At 51.5% G+C, this 22143-nt stretch overlaps 1 non-coding gene across 1 annotated transcript; it reads left to right on the top strand.

Moving 5' to 3' along the window:
• Positions 1-12920: 12920 nt before the first annotated feature.
• On the top strand, positions 12921-13029 carry LOC140692526 (U6 spliceosomal RNA). The gene has a single exon (XR_012068094.1). It is a non-coding gene; the product is annotated as a U6 spliceosomal RNA (small nuclear RNA).
• The last annotated feature ends 9114 nt before the right edge of the window (positions 13030-22143 follow it).

Here is a 22143-nt window from a genome sequence, read left to right as displayed (position 1 = left end):
TAGCCATCGCCCCTAGAGGCTCTCGGACACCCGCTCTGCTGGAACGTTTCCTAAGGACGGCAGACGAAGATGGTCTCCACATGCTTTCCAGGAGACGTTCCTCAGAACGAGACCGTGACTATTCCGGAGACCGTGACTATACCGAAGCAAGCCCGAATCGGTCACAGCAAATGTTCACGAGGAAGTCACGGTGAACCATCTGGGACACCAGTCTTTCCCAACCGGTCCACGTACGGACACGATTTGGTCCTAGCCAGAAACAGACACTTTCTCCTCACAGCATCCTTTTATTTTATTTTATTTTATTTTATTTTATTTTATTTTATTTTATTTTATTTTATTTTACTTGTATGTATATATGTATGTATGCACATACGTATGTATGTATGTACGTACGTACGTATGTAAGTAAGTAAGTATGTATGTATTCCGGTCTGTCTGTCTGTCTGTCTGTCTGTCTGTCGGTCCATCCGTCCTCCGAAGGTATACCAGTCATGTCGGCCAACACACTGACAGATCTCGAGTCTTTCCTATCAGAAGGATATCAAAGCACGTCCCCTTCGACTCATGGAGCCAGGAACGAACGCTTCCGTATCTCATCTTCTTTGGAAACGATCTAAACATTCCAGGGATGTCGCCAGACGCTCCAGTTGCAAGGGACCAAAAACTACGTGGAGGAGGCACCAATTTTTCAGAGACGGGCCGCCTCCGCCCCCCCCCCCCCAACACACACACTACCCCCCAGGACTGCTTGGGATGTGAACACTTCCTGAGACTTGAGACCGAGCCAGCCATCGCTCCCAGACTCTTTATTTTATTTTATTTTATTTTATTTTATTTTACTTTATTTTATTTTATTTTTCTGGCTGACACATTTCATGACAGAGGTAACCCACAGGAACTTCAAGGATTCGGGGTAAACCTAGGGAGGCAAAAAGTTTCACCTCGAACGCTGCTCGTCACAATCAAGACATGGCTCTTTTCACGAGACCAATCCCTTGACATTTGGTTTTCTGGATGGAAGGATCTGTCCTAGATCATGTCAACCTGAAGGAAAACATTTGGGTTCCTGCCTGTTCGCATTCCCTGCCTGCATGTTCCCTTGAAAACCAGTTCCATAGAGCTCTTTCGTGAATGAACTCTGGCAAGTGTATCTGGAGGGAGAAACACGTCAGGCCTACAAGCCGGGGACGTACACACGTGCCTACATGCATACATGGGACTGGGCCCTTTCCAGATCCTTGGACGGCAGTACCATAGAAATGAGGATGGCTTCCACAAGACTCTCAGGCAAGCCAAGCTCTGTTGCGAAAGCGATAGCTTGTGCACAAAGGAGAAGGTGGCATGACGGGAGGGGGGGAAGGGGAGCACCAGCTCCCTGAGCAGCAGGGGCCACTTGCTTTTCTACCTAAAGGAAGGGCTTTGTCTCAGGATCACTGATCACTTCCACAAATCATCCAATATCTTGGATCGGCCGCAGGCGCCTCCAGGGTGCAGAGCCATCGCCCCAGGCTCTGTGGGGAATAGAGAAGACTTCCGTGAGGGGAAAGAAATGCATGAGAATTTTCTGCAAGAAAGCTCAGGAACACATCATGTAAACATGGAGAGTTGAGCTTCCTGTCTTGTGACAACTAGGTCTGCTGGGTCATGTCACAGAGAGCAAGCGAATCCTTTATTCCCCTGAGCCTTTTTCTTTTTCTTTCTCTTTCTTTCTTTGTTCTTTTTTCCCTTTAGAGTGTGTGTGTGTGTGTGTGTGTGTGTGTGTGTGTGTGTGTGTGTGTCTGTCTGTCTGTCTGTCTGTCTGTCTGTCTGTGTGTGTCTGTGTATGTCTCTGAAACTCAGGTAATGCCCTGTCTCATACAGACGAGACCAGCAGATCGACATGACCAGAGACTTTGTAGCTTTCATTTAAAAACTATAGGTCACTCATGAGTCGGGTAGGACGGGTGCTGCGTCCAGCGCAGTTCGGGACCGTGTCTGAGGACGGGCGACGCAAGAATTAAGAAACAAAGAGACAAAGTAAAGAGCAAAAATGAGACCAGGGGACTCAAGGTCTCGTGGATCTAGAGTGCCAAAAGCCTGGTCGACATCCTGTTTATTGGGAGTCTACGGCTCAGGGGGGGAAAAAAAAAAAAAAAGATATGCGATCAAAGAGGTGGGGCTTTAGATATTTCATACCAGAAGCACGAAGTTCTGCTTGCTGGCTAACTGATTCATTTCAGGCCTAACCCTTCCAGGAACAATCACCCTCCTCCGGGGATGCAAAATTTCTAAGTGTATATCCTGTGATTGCCTCTGGGACATCTCGAGATAGCAAATATTTCCCCGGGGTTAAACCGCAGGCTTTCCTGCCAGAACCAAGTTCTGTTAATGGCTGATCTGGCTTCCCATGACCGTCCATTGTTTTACCCTAAGGAAATATCTGCCATCCTTTGTGCCCTCACGGTCAATCTCAGGATTGCCCCTCACACAATTTCTTTAGCATCATGCATGTTCTAGGTCATCTACTGTGTAAAACATGAAAACAAAGCAAGCGTGTGCATTTTTAAGCAAGTTAAGTGTGAATGTAAGATTTTAAGCTCATGGAAATGTTGGTGCAGCTTGGTTTCTAGTTGCTTGTTTTCCAGCAGCTTGTTTCCCAGCAGACGCGTAGGACACTAGAGAACCCACTCACTTAGAAAGAACCGATGGGACGGGTAAGGTTTTTCGGTTCGGAGGGTGAAAGCTTTTAAACTCTGCGTGGAAAAAAAGACGTTTCAGATGTATATTTCTCCTTAAGAAGGCTGCGAATTAGAGTTTCGACGAGGGAGCCCTCGCAGCAGTGTGCACGTTTAAAAAGGCCTCCGCGTGCCCCCCCCCCTTTTTTTTGTTTCTTCCATTTGGTTTCAGGTTCTACCTGATTCAGCCCCCTGGCCTCAGTCTCAGGCCATTGTGGGCTATGTAGACGTTTCTGACGTTGTCGAGACGGACAAGATAAGGACGGTTCCCCCAGAGAACAGGGCCGCTGCTTCTATGAGATCAAAAAGCTGACCTGCTCATCCAGCTCTATGTTTAGGAATTTGCTCCTTTCTGGGAAAGCGTAGAGCTCTGCGGTAGAGTGCGTGCTCAGCATGCACAGGGCCTTGGGCTCAGTCCCCACTACCACCACTGAAAACGTAGAATAAATCTAAATAATTACTTAAAACGTAGATAAAGACACCTAACGACCCGTCCCCCCTCCGAAAAGATAAAAACTTTTTGTTAAAAAAAAAATCTGTTTTTTAAATGAAAAAGACAGGAGGAGGAAGAGGACGAGGACGAGGATGAGGAGGAGAAATTAGCTTCTTTCCAACAAGGAGATTTCCAGGTCAAATGGAGAGCCAAATATTTCTATGTTCTAAGACTTCAGCTTTCCACGTATCCTGGTGTCAAAACGTCTGCACGGGTAAAGATTGTTCATCATTCTGTGACTATGCACTTCCTGCATTTTGGAGTGTTCATCTGTCCTTTCTCTTAGGAATAGATGATCATCATAAACAGCAGTTCTGTTGATTAAACCCCCTTTTAAAATATCGTTGTTTCATGTTCACTAAAGTTACCTAATAATCACTTCACAATCTATGGAAGTCAAATCATTGTGCTGTACACCTGAAACTGATAGAGGGCTGTATGTCAAACCTATCTCAATAAAACTGAAAAAAGAAAAGAAGAAGAAGAAGAAAAGAAAAGTCGGCTCGGGGCATCCGATAAAGGCCCTCTTTCTGAGCGCACAAGTCAACCTCGGGCCGATTCACCCTGACCCTGAAGAAGGGCAAAAATCACCCTCCACTCTATCTCCCGTTAGGTCCCGGACACTAGCCAGAGTTCCCCCTCCCTCAACCCCCACCCCGTTCTTGCGTCACACTGTGTGGGCTCAGGCACACAACCTATCGGTTTCCTTGAGCGTGTGGAATGAATATCGCCCGAAGGGAATTTCCTGTGTTGTCGTTTAAATAAGCTGACGTGTTAATCAGTGCTACGGAGGGACACATTCCCTTTGACCTGATCAACCAGAATGACATCCCAGGACCCAGGAATGTACAATATCATGGATTTGAAAGTATCTTAGAATTCAGAAATCATGGTGATGTGGGTCTGATGACCTAGCTGGCTCCATACAAACCAAGAGATGAAGGTGCCCAACGTTTTCACTCGATGCTGCCTAAGTTCTTGACAGTCACTTTAAAAAAGGAAAAGGAAAATTTGGATGGCACGCTTAGTTTTGATAATGTCCTCTGACTGCATGGTGAAACGCAAGGAAAAGCCGTGACGCTCGCCCACGGTATAGAGAGAAACGCAGAACCGTGTTTCTGGTAGCCTTCTTCACCGCTGCGCCAAGGCGGGAGCGACGGCTACCTCATGCAAAGGAGGAGAGGACGGGTATCTCGGCCCCGTCACACAATGCCAGGCAGAAGAAACCTTCTCTGATGAGACATAAGCGTGTCAAAGCGCATCCCTGCGTCGAAGGCTTCGGTTTCCCGGGGAAGGGGGTCGAGCCGAGGGACCCAGGCCCCCACGTCAGTCAGTCAGTCTTTCACTGGATTCACTGGCCTCGCTCTTACCCCTCAGCAATGGCCGCTCAGATTGCTCACGGGTGTCTTTACCTTCTGGCTTTAGGAAGGACTTTAAACTTCGGCTGAGGGGCAGACACCCAGAAGGGTTCTTTCAGTTCACCCCATCTTAGGGAATGCCATACCCAACACGTTGGTTTTCATCCCATCGTGGGCCTACCTACCGGAGAGTTTTGCTGCTTAAAAGTCCCCTGTGCTCCACCTATTCATCAACAACCCCCCCCCGCCACAACACACACACACACACACACACACACACACACACACACACACACACGCGCGCACGCACGCGTGCACACTCACACACACACACACACAGAGAGAGAGAGAGAGAGAGAGAGAGAGAGAGAGAGAGACACAACCTTCACCCCCCCCACACACACACAACCCCACTCATCTTTTCACCCTCTCTGGGCTTTTGCCCTTTTGAGAATGAACGTCATCCAGAGCCGGTACCCTACAGGATGCCACCTTTTCAGATTGGCTCCTTTCAGGGAGTCATGTGCACGCAGAAACTGCCCCGCCTGTCTCCCACAGGTCTCTCGGCTCCACGGGCCCCTGGTTTCCTTTTTAGAGCCAAATCATATGCCGTGGCACGGACCTAGCCCGGGCTACGTGTCCCTTCACCTCTTGAAGGACGCGTCTGTCTCGGTCGCCTCCACGGTTCCGGCGGTGATGAAGCAAGCCCCTCCACCCCCCACCCCCACCCCCACCCCCACCCCCACCCCGCCCGCCATCCAGGTCCGTCCGTCCGCGTTCAGGTTTCCGCGTGGACGGAGCCCCGAGGGCTAGGCCTCAGGGTGAGGGTGGTATGGCGGGTGGCGGGTGGCGGGTGGCACACTGAAGGGTCCGAAATCCGGAGGATGCCGGCAAGGAAGGTCGCCAGGTCAAAGCCTTCCTTCCCTCCCTCCGTCTCCTTAGGGTGGATGGCTGGGCCCATGAATTCAGAGAGGACACGAGACACATGGTGTGAACCGAGATTCCCAAGCCAGGAGACCTGGTGGAGGGTAAAGAAACGAGCTTATTGGGGGGGGGGGGGCCGGGGGGTATGGGGGGGTTCTTAGGACTGCAGCCCAGGAGACACAGATGCAAGAAAGAAGCACTGGAAGTGTGTGTCACCAGACTACCCCACGGGGCAAGTGGAGAAGGGGAAACGAAAGAAAACACCACAAGAGCAAGGCGGGAACTTTGAAACGACAAGGCTGCAGCTAGCAGCTGCTGGCAGATTTGTTTTTGAAACCGGTTGGTGGCGCCCTTGAGCTCGATACAGTTCTGACCACTCATGCCCCCCCTCCCCCCATGGATGCCGGTGTCGGGACCCAGGGGAGGCCACCCCAAACATGTATGTGCCTCCGTGGCACACGGATAGGTTAGAAATGAGAGTGACCGAAGAAGCCGAGGGGCCAGCAGACGCAAGAGGGACCGACCGGACCCTCAGACTCTTCTTTCTGTCTCCCTGAAAGCGGGAAATCAATCACTTCCGTGGAGGGTGCCCTCCCTGCATCTGGACTTAGGAAATCACCCTGATCTCCCACTGAGAGCCTTCAGGCCCCGGAAGCCTAGAGAAACCAACCAACCAAAAAACCTCGTGACTTCTTTCAGGGGCTTCCCCCCAAAAACCCAAACTCTGTCTCGATTCTTCACGGACGGGTCACCCAAAACCAAAGTCTCTCAGCCCGGTCCATTTCGCACAAAGGGCTGATTTCTTGTCCTAAAACGGAGAAAAGCTGCCTGCTTCGGGGACACATGAGTGCTTGAATGAAAGACAGGAGGTTCCCTGTCGCTCCTGCTCAACGATCCGTCTGGGGTCCATTTTTGGATCAGTCCAGCCCAGAGGACTCAAGATGTGTAGAGGGAGGGGACAACGTGCCCCTCCCCGAAACAAGACTATGTCTGCAACCAAGTTCCTCCCACTGGCCGTCCAGCTCCATTTTGGATGACTGAATCCTGGTTCACCTCATTTGGCTGTTTTGTTTTGTTTCGTTGTGTTTGTTCTTGTTTTTGTTTTTTGATTAATAGACTTTATTTCCTAGAGCAGTTTCAGGCTCACAGCAGAATTGAGCAGAAAATACAGAGAGTTCTCACACAGCCCTCCCCACCCACACATATATCCTCCCCTCCCCTCAACATCCCTCATCAGTGTGGCCTATTTGGTCAAACTGATGGTCCGACATGGACACGTTATTATCAATCAAAGTCCATAGTTTACATGACGGTTCACTCTTGATGTCGTACGTTCTATGGGTTTTGACAAATGTATCATGACATGTAGCCACCACTATGGTATCCGACGGAATAATCTCATCGCCTTAAAAAATCCCACACGCTGTATCTGTTCATTCCTCCTTCCCTCCCTCTCCCCAAACCCCTGGATACCACGATCTTTTTATTGTTTCTAGAGCTTTGCCTTTTCCAGGATGTCCTTTGGTTGGAATTGTCCAGTTGGTAACATTTTCAGACCGGTTTCTTTGATTTAGTAAGATGTCTTCTAAGTTTCTTCCATGTCTTTCATGGCTTGATAGCTAATTTCCTTGTCTTTCTTTCTTTTTTATTCATTTATTTATTTTTTAATTTTTTACTGCACACATATTTTTTAATTTACATATACGTACTGTTCATTGTTTCCAGGAAGGTTTAGCGCTTTAGCTTTTTAAACTTACACAGTTATCAAAGGAATAAAGCCAACCGCAAAATAAGAATGAATTCAAAAAGATGCACACACCCTGCTATTAACAGCAACATCATTTATAATGGCCAAGATACGGAAGCATCCTAAGTGCACATCAATATTTGAATAGATAAAGAAGAGGGGACACACACACACACACACACACACACACACACACACACACACATACACACACGGAATGGAATACAATTCACCCGTAATAAAGAAGGATATTTTGCCATTTGTGGCCTTTCCTTTCCTTTTTTTTTTTTTTTTTTTTTTCCCCTCCTCCACTTTAAAAACCAGAATTTTATAACTGGGATAAACACTTCCATTGCGTCAAAAAACAGTAAAATGACTAGAAATAAACTTAATCGAGGAGGTTACCTATACTCCAGAATCTGAAATGACACAAAGAAATGGAAAGCTGTCTTGTGCTCTTGCATTGGAAGAATCAATACTATCAAAATGGCCACACTACCCAAAGCAATCCGCAAGTTCCATGCAACCCCTGTCAAAATACTCACGACATTCCTCACAGAACTAGAACAAACAATTTCAAAATTTATAAGGAACAACGGAAGACCCTAAACAGGCAAAGCCATCTTTTGTAGGTCTCCTCTCTCTCTCTCTCTCCCTCTCTCTCTCTCTCTTTCTCTCCCCCCTCCCTCCCTCCCTTTCTCTGTCATCTTTTTGTTCTCTTTTCTTAGGGTTTGATGACTTGAGACGATCCTTTAACATTCCTTGTAAAGCCGGCTTGATGGTGCTGAAATCTTGTAGCTTTCGTTTATCTGTGAAGCTTTTGATTTCTCCCTCAAATCTGAACGAGAGCCTTGCTGAATAGAGTATTCTTGGCTGTCAGTTTTCCCCTTTCATCACTTTAAATATGTTGTGCCACCCACTTCTGGCCTGTAGAGTTTCTGCTGAAAAATCAGCTGATAACCTTACGGGAGTTCCCTCCTTGTATGTTATTTGTTGCTTTTCTCTCGCTCATTTTAATATTTTCTCCTTACCCTTAATTTTGGTCAATTTGATGATGATGTGTCTCGGTGTGTTCCCGTATGGTACTCTCGGCACTTCCACCTCATTTGGTTATTTAAAGGATCTTCAGTCTGTTCAATTCATAGGAGAGAACTTCCACACGTATTTCTTCTCAGTTTTATGAAACAAAGAAGGACCCAGAAAACTGGCAAAACATAAATGCTCTTCTATTGGGTTGAGCAAAGACAGGCCCTGGCCGGGGAGGGGGGGGTGCTGGAGAGTCGGGGGGGGCAGTGTAGAGAAGGATATAGATCAGCGTTAGAGTGCCTGCTTAGCATGCATGATGTCCTGGGTTCAATCCCCAGAACCACCGTTAAAATAAATAAATTACCTAATCAAACCCATGCCCCTCCCGCCCAAAATAGAAGGAGAAAAGAGTGAGAGACAGAGACAGAGACAGAGACAGACCATCGGGAAAAGTAGCTGCACTAATACTTCCAAGAAACAGGACAACATAAAGATAATGGAAGAAATGCTGGATAGTGAACAGCCACGGGTGGTTGGCACAGACCCATAGCTTCTGGGGTCACTAAAGAAAAAGAATATGAGAATCATACGGATCAGGAGATTGGGTCTGAATTTTGTGCCGTTTGACTTGTGCCAGTTACAAACGTCATGCACAAGAAAGATGACAGGCTACTTTATTGTCTGAAATGAGATACTTGAAAGTGAAAAGAGGTGCTATACAATCGTGCCTGGACTGGGATTTTTCTAAGGGAGCCCAAACCCTTTACAATATATATCATGTTTTCAAAAATGAATATCATTCCTGGACAACACTTCAGCAATTTTTTTCTGTGTTATCAGTAAACATTTTTAAAAACATCAGTAATAAAGGAAGAGGGAGAGAGAAAGAGAGAGAGAGAGAACAGGAGTAACTATACGCGCGCGTGCGTGCATGCGTGTGTGTGTGTGTGTGTGTGTCTGTGTGTGTGTGTGTGTGTGTGTGTGTTGAGGTGGGGGCCTAAAAGAGGATGAGGATTCTTTTCATCGAGGTCTGTTTGTACAGAATTCTCTCCTTCTCCGCTTTACACTGTGAAGGAAAAGCCCAGATGGGCTAACAAGCTAAGTTACAAATCTAAGTGTAACAAGTGTCGGATTCCTGATCTGAGGTCTGCTGGGCTAACTCGTAAATCTAAATTAATAAGTGTCGGTTTGCTGATTCCCTATTCATGCTTTGCTAGCCAGCTGGATTTTCAAAGAGACATATCTGGCCTTGAAATGTCGGTTTGCCGCCTCACTGCCTCTACTCTTGTGATAATGTTGTTGCTAAAGCTATCGCGTGCCTATTGGCCGAATACCCCAAGCTTGTACTTAACCCTATAAAACCTCACGTGCACGTCTTGGGGGTGCTCAGGGCTTAGGAGCAGAAGCCCCTCTGAGCCCGCCGGCGTAAGAAATCTGAGTACTCCAACCCTCCGAGTGGTGCTTGTTTCTTGGCTGGCCTGTCGTTTCCAAAACAGCACCATTGACACTAAGAACGTCACTCTCGTTCCGGCATAAAGAAGACATCTGGGGAGGGTGGGGTCGGGGGTGGGGTGTAGATCTACGTTATGTCCTGATTCCAGGAAGGAAAGGGGCCAGGGTCAGCGTGCCCTTCTTTCTGGGGTATCTGTCTGTTCGCTTTTGGTGTTCGGCTGGTTTGGTTATTTCGGCTTTCTGTTTGGTTCCTTTCACAGATCCAGTGGCTCAAAGCAGCATTCTGATTTTCTTTTCTCCTGGGGTTTGGCTTTTGATAGGTAGAGGGACAGGGCCCACGCAGGGGTGGGGGTGGGGGTGGGGGTGGGGGTCACTGCGGCAGAGAAAGGGAGGCGGCTATGGTGAAATCATCGAGCTGAGGGGATTTCTACGAGAGGGACTCTCCGAAGTGAATGGGGTCCAAGGAGATCATCAGGGTTTCTGTGTGCTCGGTTGGTTTTGTTCGTGCGTGTGTTTGTTTTTTCTGGACGAGGCCAAAGAACTCCTCGGGTGGAGGTGCGTGTCCGAAGGGTCTGACAGGATGGGAGGATGCGGGGCGAGTCAGTCCATGTGCCCAGAAAGAGAGAGAACCTGTCATAGCTGAGACTCAGGCCTTTTTTGGACCTAGGCCCAGAGAGCAGTTCGGCTCCGAGCATTCACGGAGAAGTTCGTCGCCACCTCAGTCGTGTCCCCCACCCCCGCCCTCCCCCGCGCCTCGGCCCCCAGTGAAGGAGGAATCATGAAGTGGCCGCACTTAGGCTAAGCCAATTTTTGGCTTTATGCTTACTGCTTGCTTTTAGAACGATCAGCAAACTCGACTGACCAGACACCGCTCCCAGCCCCAGGCCCACTGTTCAAAGCAGCTAAAGTTGTCGATTCTAACTGTTTGATTGGACCTTCCTCTGATCGTTCAAATTGACAATCATGTTTGACGTCTGAGTCTTTCCCCAGGAAGGGAGTCACGGGAGGATAAGCTCAGGAGAACGACCAGCCCCCCTCCCACCCCCCCACCCCGAGTTCCTCCGTGGCGCTGGTGCCGCCGGGTGAGTCTGACCAGAGAAAGAAGGTCACGGGCTGATGACCTACTAGACCACCAGGAGGTCCCATGTTACCAGACACTCATCCAGATTTAGGAGGAAGTTGTATCAGAGACCCTTGTTGATCATGAGCACCTTTTATGCTCCCGCCTGTTGTGATTCCCTTTCATGCTCCAACCTGTTCGTCCACAGAAGCATGAAACCCCAACCCCAAGACGGGTTCACAGTTTGGAAGGCACTAGCCTGCTGTGAGTCCCCTTTGCCCAGCAAAGCAATCAAGCTGCCTCTTTTCTTCTAAACTCTAAGACCCTGTCTCTGGGTTATTTGGCTCGTCAGGGACGGGGTTGGGGAGGGCGATCTTTCGGCAACACCCGCACAAGTTTCCCTGAGTGGCAGGAACCAGCGTGGCCCTCAGGCCTCAGCCCCGCAGGCAGGCAGGCAGGCAGGCAGGCAGGCAGGCAGGCAGGCAGAGCTGGAGCGACCGTTGGTCCCGCCCCCGCCCGCGCACCCCCCCCCGCCCCCCGCCGCTGCTTCCGCCGCCGCCGCCGCCGCCGCCGCCGCCGCCGCCGCCACTGCCGCCGCCGCCCAGGCCTCCTCCACCGATCGGTCCCAAATCGGGTCCTAAATCGACTGGACTGTCTCCTGGAAGCGGGGGCGGGGACGTCAGGAGGATCCATTCGGCAGGGCCTCTTTCAATCGCTTCATTCAAATGCAGAAAGCTCTGTGCTCAGGTCAGAGCCTTTGACTTGGCCTCCGGCTCCTCTCCGTTGAACGGCTTTTGTTTTTTGGTTTCAATTTCCCCACCCTTAGGCCACCCCGTCCCAACTGCACGGAGGGAGGCGGGAGGGAGGGGGGAGAATCTCGCCTGGTCTCAGGCCAAAGGAGTCCCCTCCTTTTCCTAACCTGGGTAAACCCCACTAAACCGTTTGAGAATCATGGAAGGGCATGGAAGCAGACCTCTGACTTGATAGATTCCTCTGGGATGGGAGACTTTAAAAAAAAAAAAAATTCTTTTTCCCCTGCTTGAAGGGAGGCAGAAAGGAGGGACAGAGTGTTCCTCTTGCCTCGGGCAGTTCTTTCTTTGTTTGTTTCTTTCTTTTGTTAAATCATGCTTTTTTTTTTTTTTTTTCCTTTTTTTCCTTCCAGTTTTATTGAGACACAGTTGACATACAGCAGTGTATACTTTGGGGGGCGGGCGGGGAGAGGAATTCGATTTTATGCATTTATTTTTGACCGGAGGTACTGGGGATTTAACCCAAGACCTTGTGCTTGCTTGCTAAGCACACACTCTACCACTGACCTATACCCTCCCCCTTGGCCACTTGTGAAGTCCCTTTCATTCAGCATAATCCATCGGGCACTTGCATTTTGGGGCAGCCTACTCTGGACCCCAACATTTCCCTATTCTGTAACTTCCCTGGAAGTTTTACACATTAAAAGCTGGGCTGTTGACTGTGCGTGTGCGTGTGCGTCCGTGCGTGCGTGCGTGCGTGCGGTCTGGGGGCAGGAGGGAGGGAATGGTTTCCTAGGGGGCCTGCGTTTCATGGACCCAGTTTCTTAGTTCTGAGAACAGGTCTGTTCAAGGAAACAGTTGTAGTATCTCGTCTCAGGAGGCGGTGGTGTCGATGGGCTTCTGAAGCTAGGCCTAGGGAGCAAGCAGTCAGGTATCGCCTAAGAGGCACTTGTGTGGACAACCAAAGTACAGCACAAAGGTGAATCGTCGGAGCAGATGAGAAACCAGATTCAGGGCCGGGAGTAGGGGGTCAGTCTGGTAGGAGATTTCCACACATCGGGGTCATCGAAACGGCTCGAGCAGTTTGAAATGCCTCTGATGATGTCCTGGGGTGTTCGGCTCAACTCTCTGAGCGGCTCCCCCGAAAACAGGCCCGAGGATGGTTTCCACAGGAGCTGTTGTGGCCATTTCTCTGACGTTTACCTCCCGTTGTCCAGCTTCCGTCTGCAGGGCTTCAGGAGACGGAGCGTTTTCGTACTCAATGATGCCAAGGCAAAAGGGTGAGAGAAAATGGGAAACATTCGTGGAGAGGGTCCTAGGCAGATAGTGGAGGCAACTAGAAGACCTTCAGTCTCCGGGCTGGCTTTCAGGTTGAGACAAAAACCCTAAGGAAAGCGCTTGCTGCCACAGCACATAGACTAACATGGGAACCATCCAGAGAAGATCAGCACGGCCCCTGAACGTGGGCGACACACGCCCATGCGTGAAGCGTTCCATAGTTTTAGTGAAGTCAGTCACCCAGGGAAAGACAGATATCCTATGCCATCACTTCTAGGTGGGATCTGAAAGTAAGTCAAGACACCCATCCATACATAAATAACTCCATTTTAAAAAGACTCCGAGGAACCTATTTACAAAACAGAAACAGACTGGACTCGCAGACATGGAAAAGAAACCGATGGTTAACACAGGGGACAGGGTAGGGTGGAGGAACGGGGTAAGGCGGAGGGATAAATCAGGAGTTTGGGATTAGCAGATATAAACCACCCTATACAAACTAGGTACACAAGTAGGTCCTACTGTCTAGCACAGGGAACTATGTTCAATAGCTTGTAATAACCTATCCTGAAAAAGTATACGTGTGTGTGTGTGTGTGTGTGTGTGTGTGTGTGTGTGTGTGAATAAGTGAATCACTATGCCGTACGTCATAAATGAACACAACATTGTAAGTCAACTATACTTCCATTGACAGAGAGTTCCTACAATAAGCAGGCAGACAGACCGACAGACCGTCAGACAGACAGGCAGGCAGGCAGGCAGACAGACAGACAGACAGACACACACACACACACACACACACACACACACACACACACACACTGTCTGTCTGTCTGTCTGTCTGTCTGTCTGTCTGTCTGTCTCTCTCTCTCTCTCTCTCTCTCTCTCTTTCTCTGTCTGTCTGTCTATCTGTCTGTCTCTCTTCTAAGGGTGGAGAAGAGTTTGCTGAGCTATTTCGGGGGCCCTCTCATCCTAGTTCCTATCTCCAAGTTGGTTCAAAGTCCAAAAGGCCGTCAAGCACTTAGTCAGATAGGTCCCTCGAAGAATACCTCCCACATCACGATGACAGACTTCTTAGGCCAGCCGAGAAGGTCCTAGTTCTGTGCCCATCTTGGCTCTAAGTTGATGTCAGTCCTCCAGGATCCAAGAAAGCCACGTTGGAAGAAAACAAGTGGTGATTTTGATGGGACAGAAGTTCAGTCATTTGGGGGGCGAAGGGTGGGGTAGGGAGAGATACCAGCCTGTCTGTCTGTTTTCATCCAGTGTGGGAGCCTTCCCAAAGAGATAACTCGAGAAGAGAGAAACGGGGAGTTGACAAAGAACACGTGCGGTGGCGTGCCCTCCCCCCACCCCAGGAGAAGGCCAAGCCAGAAGTCCCTCCGGATGGCGGGCTCTGGACTCCGGCTTCCAGGGGAAGCGATATTTTTTCCTCCCCATTTCAGGCCCGGAAGAAGAGGGAGAGGCAGAGTGTCCTTCTCGGGCATCCGTTGTTTCTGAAGCACGCTTGTTGCCGAAAGATCGGCCCCCGTCCCCGATGAGCCCAAGAATCCAGAGACAAGGCCTTGGAGCTTAGAAGAAAAGAGGTCATTTTATCGCTCTGCCGGGCAAAGGGGATTCACAGCAGGCTAGCGTCTTCAAAACTGTGTACCCACCTTGGGGATGGAGTGGGTGGGGTGGTTCTAGAGCCATAGCTCAAACAATCAAGCATCGATGATCACCATCCACAGAATCGTTTTCTCATCAGAAGACTCAGCATGGTGTCACGATGCCTCCCAGGTGACCCATTCTATAGAGGCTGGCGGTTAGATCTCATTATCTCATAAGCACTCAAGGTGTGGCCTTCTTGGTCACTCAGGCTATTTTGTCAGGTCAGTAGTCCCGTGACCGACCCTCGGAGAAGGACTCAGAGACCCAGCACGATGATGACTTGCAATGACTGAAATACAGTAGAAACAGTAAGATCGATAGCTTCCAGTTTCAACAACGGGCCTGGAACCGTGAGCAGCAACCGGTCAGTCAGAAGAGTCGACCGTTTTAAGGGCGAGCATAAGAAACCGAATGACACCCCCCCCCAAGCAAATGAATGAATGAATGACCTAATGATCCTCCCCTCCTCTCCCCCCCCCCCCCCGCCCAAAAACGAAGCAATCCGTTAGCCTAATTCCGGCCATTTTATTCATCCTCCTTCACCCTGAAGCCCCAGTCAGCCACGTGCCACAGTGGTCTGTTTTCTGGTTTCCTCCACCACCCCAACCCCCACCAACGACCACCCCGCCAACATCCCCCCATGCCCAACCACCACCCCAAGCGCGGGACTGGACGGGGGTGGTGGGGGCTGAGGGGGCGGCGATGGCGGCTTGAGGTGAGGGTGGGGAGTGTTCCGCCCAGATCGTATAGGAAGCTCAAACACAGCTGCAGTACGAGACGAGATGGTAGATTTCTGTGAGTCCTCCCTCCTCTTAAAATCCTTCCTAAGGAGGAGACAGACAGAAAGAGAAACATCACCCTCACTCCCAACGCCTCCTGTGCCCTCGTTGCACCCCAAAACAACAACAAGAAAAACAAAAACAAACACAACCACAAATAACTCGCTGTCCCTGGGGAAGAAGGTTTCGATGGCATGGGGATATCATTCTAAACTTCATTCCCTCTTCATCACATTTCATGGAAACCGATTGCAATCTATGAGGCCCTGTGAAGGTAGGGGTTGGGGGGTTAGGGAGGAGGGAGGGAAGGGAAGGGGGGGAGAGGGAGAGAGAGAGAGAGAGAGAGAGAGAGAGAGAGAGAGAGAGCGAGCGCGAGAGCGAGCAGAGGAGAGGAGGGATAAAAGGGGAGAGGACAGGAAAGGAGAGGAGGGAAAAGAGGGGAGGGAAGGGGAAGTGAGAGGAGGCGAGGGGAGAGGAGAGGAGTGGAGGGGAGGGGAGAAGAGAGGAGCGGAGGGGTGAGGGGGGAAGGGAGGGGAGAACAGGGAAGAGGAGAGGAGGGGAGAGGAGAGGAAAGAGAGACAAGGGAGACAGACAGAAAGGCACACACACACACACACACACACACAGAATAGCGAAATGGAGAGAGAGACAGAGAGAGAGAGACAGACAGACAGACAGACACGGATCTAGGTCAGGGAGACTACACATGGGTATTCTTCTGAGTGATTTTATGTGTTTTCTCAATCGCCACCTATGGAGATAAAAGTCGCTCCCATAAGATGAAGGGAGTCCTTCTGCCACTGCCCCCGGCCCCGCCCTCCAGCACCGCTTGTGTTTGTCAGGGATTCCAAGCCAAAGCACGTGGAGGAGTGGGAGAGCTTCCTGGCGGCCCAAGGGGGAGGAAAGTCCGGCAGCATGAGAGAGGTAGTTGGCACGGGGAAGCTGGAGGCAGGCTGACGAGAAGATGGGTGAGGGGGCAGGGAGGAGGGTTTCCCAAGTTGGAGCGCCAAGACGAGGGAGGGGAGCCGTCGGTGGTCGCGTTCTGACCCCGACCCCGACCCAGACTGGAGCGGATCCCTGAAAGGAGGCGGTTCGGGCTCTCCGGCCGAGAACGCCCCTCTCTTCCTCTTTGTGCAGAAACACCTTCCGCGGACCGAGAAAGTCCATCCCGAGACCCTCGTCGGAAGAGTCCTTTCCAGACCCATCACGATCCTCCTGGGCCAAGGGGTCCAGGGGATGGGGCGGGGCCTCCATTCGATCCGTCTTCCGTCCGTCCATCCATCCGCAAGATCTTGAATATCCATGTAGGATTCCGGATGGTAGCAGTTTTCCAGGATCCTCCAGATCCTTGTAAGACCTCTCCTGGCAGATTCGACCCCTAGGTCGTACCGCGCAGCACAGGGCACTAGATTCAGTCCCTCGGGACGAGGGTTCCTGAAAAAGACCAGGAAAAAGAAGAACACAATCACTGTGGTGTGCACCAGCCAGAAACCAGCACAACCTCGTCACTCTAACAGACTTGCCAAAGGCGGGGTGAGGAGAGAAAGTCATAGGATGGCTACCATCCCTCCCACCCCCACCCCACACGCCAAGCCCCCCAGCCCATCGTCATCCCTGCTCCCCTCCCCCTCCCCCTCCCCTCCATCGACGCCCGCCTCCCGCTTGTACCCCACTCCTCTGAACCCAGCACCACCCACCTCGGCCTGGACGTGCTCGGCTCGGCTCGGCTCGGCTCGGCTCGGCCCGGCCCGGCCCGGCCCGGCCCGGCCCGGCCCGGCCGTCCGGCCGACTTCTTCGCAGTGTCTAAAATAGCGCCCGGCCGACAGGCAGGTGGCACACGGCACCCGGCAGGGGAGCGAGCGGGACGGTTCGGGATCTCTGGGCGGCGGGGACACGCGGCCGGACAACCAGGAGCACGGACGGCCTGGCGTGCGTTTCTCCGCTCGGGGGGCCTCGACCAGGGACTGTGGTACGGGGAACGGGGACACACACACACACACACACACACCCACCCCTTCACCCCCACCCCCACCCCCACCTCTGACAGCTTTCATTTGTTTTCGGCCGACCGTCCCTCGATGAGGTACAAGTGCCGGGGCTGGGGCTGGGGCTGGGGGGTGGAGTTCCTCCCTCCACAACGACCCCACACGGGCTCTGTTCCAGTCACCCGAGTCCTCTTCCAAGTGAGACCACAGGCCTCCATCACCCGGCGTGAGCACTCGGGGGAAAAAGTCACCATCCTCATCGCTCCGCTCCACCTCTACACGTGAAGAACAGTTCCCAGCCCACGCCACTCAACCCCACCCCAGGCCCCGATGCCACCCACCGCAGTGGAGAGAAACGAGACGAATCCACAGACGTCCATCCATCCGATGAAGAAACGGACGGCCCCATTCCAAGGAAGCATAGATATCTAGTCAGGAGATTCATCGAGTACTATGGAGGCGGTGGGAAAGGGGGGGAGGGGTGTTGCGGTGGGGAGGGCCTAGAGATCCAGCAGTACAGCTCGTGCTTAGCATGCAAAAAATAAAGGCCCAGGGTTCAATCCCCAGCACCTACTCTTCAAAAATAACCCGCGGAGAAGCAAGACGGCGGAGTAGAAGGACACTCGTAGCTCACCCTCTCCCACAAATACACCAAAACTCACATCGACGGACCCACTCGGCCAATCGGAGCACCTGCGGAACTCCGACAGAACACCGCCCTCTTCGAAAGACAAAGACGCCCAAAATCTGGTAGGAGAAAAGGAGAAAAGAAAGAGTAAAAAGCAAAACAGTGCGGGAGGGACCGGTCCCGCGGGGAGGGAGCGGCAGAGGAGGAATAGGGCTCGTTCGCCAAAACTGCCCCTCTCCAACGGAGAGGCCGACGGGACGGAGGGGGCGCCCCCGAGCCTCAGATCTACCCAGAGCACCCCTTGACCGACCGATCCAAGTGAAACGGGCACAGAGGGTCCCCGCGACACCCAGCCCGAGTCGCAGGCCGGCAGCCAGGGGCCGGGACAGGCCGCACGAGCCGGGCGGAGGACCAGGGCGGCGGCCGGGAGGGGATACAGAGCAGAACAACCCGCCCCCCCCCCCGCCCCCCCCCCCCCGTCCATGACGGGAAAAGAAAGGCAAAGCAACACGGCCGGTGTGCCCTGGGGGGAGGGGCGCCGTAGCCTCCGTCTCCTCAGATCCGCGGCGCCATCACCGGCGCTTCTCGCGAGAAGAGAGGCGGGACGCAGCCACAGCCGCCATAGCCTCTGGCGTGCAGCATGCGGGCGGGGGCGGGGCCGAGACTCGAATCCGCACCCGGGGGCTCCGCAGCCTTCTAGGCAGGACTGAGATTCGTTTACAGCCCGAGGCAGATAGGATATTTCTGCCCCGGTACCTCAGAGAACTCGCGCCACCATGACTAAGAAGGAGCCGAGTTTGGGGACGCAGCTAGGGGCGGGGCGGTTCCACGGTCTTCCCCGAGCCCACCTACGGAGAGGAGCGCCGCCGACCCGAGTCGGAGCACACAGCCGCACAGAGCAGCGGAACGACCGGGGCCGGGAGAGGGCGGGCGGCCAGCCAGCCACCCTCCTTCCCGGGAGGAACGCAGCATCCGACCGCGGTGCCGGGAACACGTCCTTCCCCCACCCCCCTTTTTTTTTCCTTTTCCTTTCTCTTTTTTAATCTCTCTTCTATCGGTTTTACCTTCTGTTACCTTTTTAACCTTGACTTTTGAACAGTCGTCTACGTTGACGGTTTTAATCCCTTTTAAATGTTTCCTTGAAAATCTTTTTATTCTTCTTATTTTTAAACATCCACCCCCTTTCCTTTTTCTCTTCTCTTGGTTTAGATCTCCTGTTATTGATTATTTACAGGTTTCAGATATCGTTTCTCGATTTTTTTTTCTCCTTTTTATTAAGGTTATTAAAAGACGTCTCCACTCGATCGCTCTTCTGCTTCCACTTACTCTTCTATTATTGATTACACAGTGTCTTCAAACCTTTTCTTTCTCCCTCCTTTTCAAATCCTGTGTTTTATCTCTTGTTAAAATCTGTTCTATTTCCGATTACCTTTTAAAAATTTACTTTTGAAACAATTGTGTTTTATTTTCTGATCTTTTCTATTTTTTAAAGGCTTTTAGAAGACGTCTCAACTCGATCGCTCTTCTGCTTCCACTTGCTCTTCTATTATTGCTTGTACACTGTTTTCAAACCTTTTTTTCCTCCATTCTTTTAAAATCCGGCTCCCCCACCCCCCTCCCCCTCCCACCGTCTCTGTCTCTGTCTCTCTCTCTCCCCCTATCCCCCTCTCCGTCTCCCTCTATCTCCCTCTCCCTCTCTCTCTCTCTCTGTCTCTCTCTCTCTGTCTCTCTCTCTCTGTCTCTCTCTCTCTGTCTCTCTCTCTCTCTCTCTCTCTCTCTCTCTCTCTCTCTCTCCCCCCTCTCCCCCCCTTTTAAAGTTTTATTCCTCTATAGGCTTTAGATAAATACCTAAACTCCTTAAGGACCACAATAGATAACTGATACTCCTTAAGCCACAGTGCCAGAGAGATAGGAGCAGCATGAGGAAGCAGAGGAACCACTCCCAATGAAAAGAGCCAGAGAAATTCCCTGAAAGCACGATCCACAAAATAGACACGGATGGCCTGCTAGATCAAGATTTCAAAAAAGGAGAGATCCAAGTACCGAAGGAACTCCAAGTGATAGTGTTTAGATGTATACTGTACGTCAAAAACGAAATCGAAGCTCTAAAGAAGAGTCAAGGAGAACTGGTCAGCTCATTGGCTGACATGAGAAGTGGTCTAAAGGCTGTCCAAAGGAGGCTAGATCACGCCGAGGAGCGAATAAGTGGCCCAGAAGACAGGACAACAGAAAGAACCCAATCAGAACAGCTGAGAGAAAAACAAATAAAGAACAACGAAAACAATCTCAGGGACCTACGGGACCATCGAAAGCGTGCCCATCTACGCACAATAGGGGTTCCAGAAGGGGAAGGAAGAAGCAAGGGGGTCGAAAAGGTATTTGAAGAAAGCATGACTGACAATTTCCCAGCTCTAAGGAAGGAATCCGATATCCAAGTCCAGGAGGCTCAGAGGGTGCCAAACAGGGAGAACTCAAACAGACCCACACCGAGACCTATCCTAATCCAGATGGTCAGAGTCAAGGAGAAAGCAATGATCCTAAATGCCTTTAGGCAAGAGAAAAACAAAGAGTGAGTTCCAAGGGAACCCCCATAAGGCTCTCAGCGGATTTCTCTCCACAAACACGTCAGGCCAGAAGGGAGTGGCAAGATCTATTGAAATTCCTGAATGAAACACAAAACAAAACAAAACAAAACAAAACAAAAGAAAACAAAACAATGCAGCCTAGGATACTCTATCCAGCAAAGCTATCCTTTAGAATAGAAGGAGAGGTAAAGAACTTCACAGACAAGCAAAAACTAAAAGAGTTTTGCAACACTCAACCCATGCGAAAAGAAACATCCACAGGTCTACTCTAAATAGAGAAGCAGCAGGACGGTACAAACATGAGACACTCATCCCCGGAAAGGTGATCACTACCGTTCATTCCAAACAGAATAAACACAAAATTGTAAAAGAAGACATCTAAACCATCAGGAGTGACAGAGGGAAGCAAGAAAATAGAGAGACTTTTATTTTTCCCCCTTCTCCTTCCTTTCTTTCTCTTTGAAACGTTTTGTTCTCGGTAGGATGGGCTTGAGATTCTATTACTATCTGTTTCGTACAAACAGTTATAGTCCTAGGTGAACAGATTTCCAAAAAAAAACACGAACGAACGAACGAACGAACGAACGAACGAACAATACAGAAACAGACCGACAGATTACAAACTTGAGGTTGTCAGGGGTAAGGGCGGTGGGACGGGACTGGGATCTCCACATGTAGAATAGATAAACACGATGGTACCGTGGAACACGGGGAAGAAAAGTTAAAAAAAAAAATCAAATAAGCCAAATGACGCCTACCCGCCCGAAGAAAGAAAAGTCCATAGACACGGACACGCATGCGTACAGACACCGCATACAGAGAGAGAGAGAGAGAGAGAGAGAGAGAGAGAGACAGACAGACAGACAGACAGACAGACAGACAGACAAAGACAGACAAAGACAGACAAAGACAGACATACTTAAGCCAAGCATGCAAACTAAAAATCCCTACATGACGTGAAGCAACCCAGATCATCCAATAACCAAGGACGCCCGGTCAACTAGAGATCCTTGGGGCCACAGGAGGCCAGGTAAGCCGCATAGGCACACGGAGTACAATCCCTCGGGCCGCGGGCAGCTGAGAGGGCCGCGACAGCTGGTCGAACGCGTTGTGGGGGGGGGATCCACTGGGAGATCCACTCGGGCCGCGACGGGACAGAGGGCCGCGACGGCTGGTCGACCTCGTTGGGGGGGGGATCCACTGGGGCCGCGGCGGCTGGTCGACCTCGTGGGGGGAGGGGATCCACTCGGAGATCCCCTCGGGCCGCGACGGGACAGAGGGCCGCGACGGCTGGTCGACCTCGTGGGGGGGGGATCCACTCGGAGATCCACTCGGGCCGCGACGGCTGGTCGACCTCGTGGGGGATCCACTCGGAGATCCACCCGGGCCGCGACGGGACAGGGGGCCGCGACGGCTGGTCGACCTCGTTGGGGGGGGGGATCCACTCGGAGATCCCCTCGGGCCGCGACGGGACAGAGGGCCGCGACGGCTGGTCGACCTCGTGGGGGGGGATCCACTCGGAGATCCACTCGGGACGCGATGAGAGAGACACAGAGAGAGCGAGCCGCGACGGCTGGTCGACCTCGCGGGGGGATCCACTCGGGGATCCCGTAAGGACACAGGGAGCGAGAGGGCGAGAGGGCGGGAGGGCCGCGGCGGCTGGTCGACCTCGTGGGGGGAGGGGATCCACTCGGAGATCCACCCGGGCCGCGACG

This window comes from Vicugna pacos, unplaced genomic scaffold, assembly GCF_048564905.1.
Source record: "Vicugna pacos unplaced genomic scaffold, VicPac4 scaffold_8, whole genome shotgun sequence".
In the NCBI taxonomy this organism is placed as follows: domain Eukaryota; kingdom Metazoa; phylum Chordata; class Mammalia; order Artiodactyla; family Camelidae; genus Vicugna; species Vicugna pacos.
This window is presented reverse-complemented; position numbering and strand designations above follow the sequence as displayed.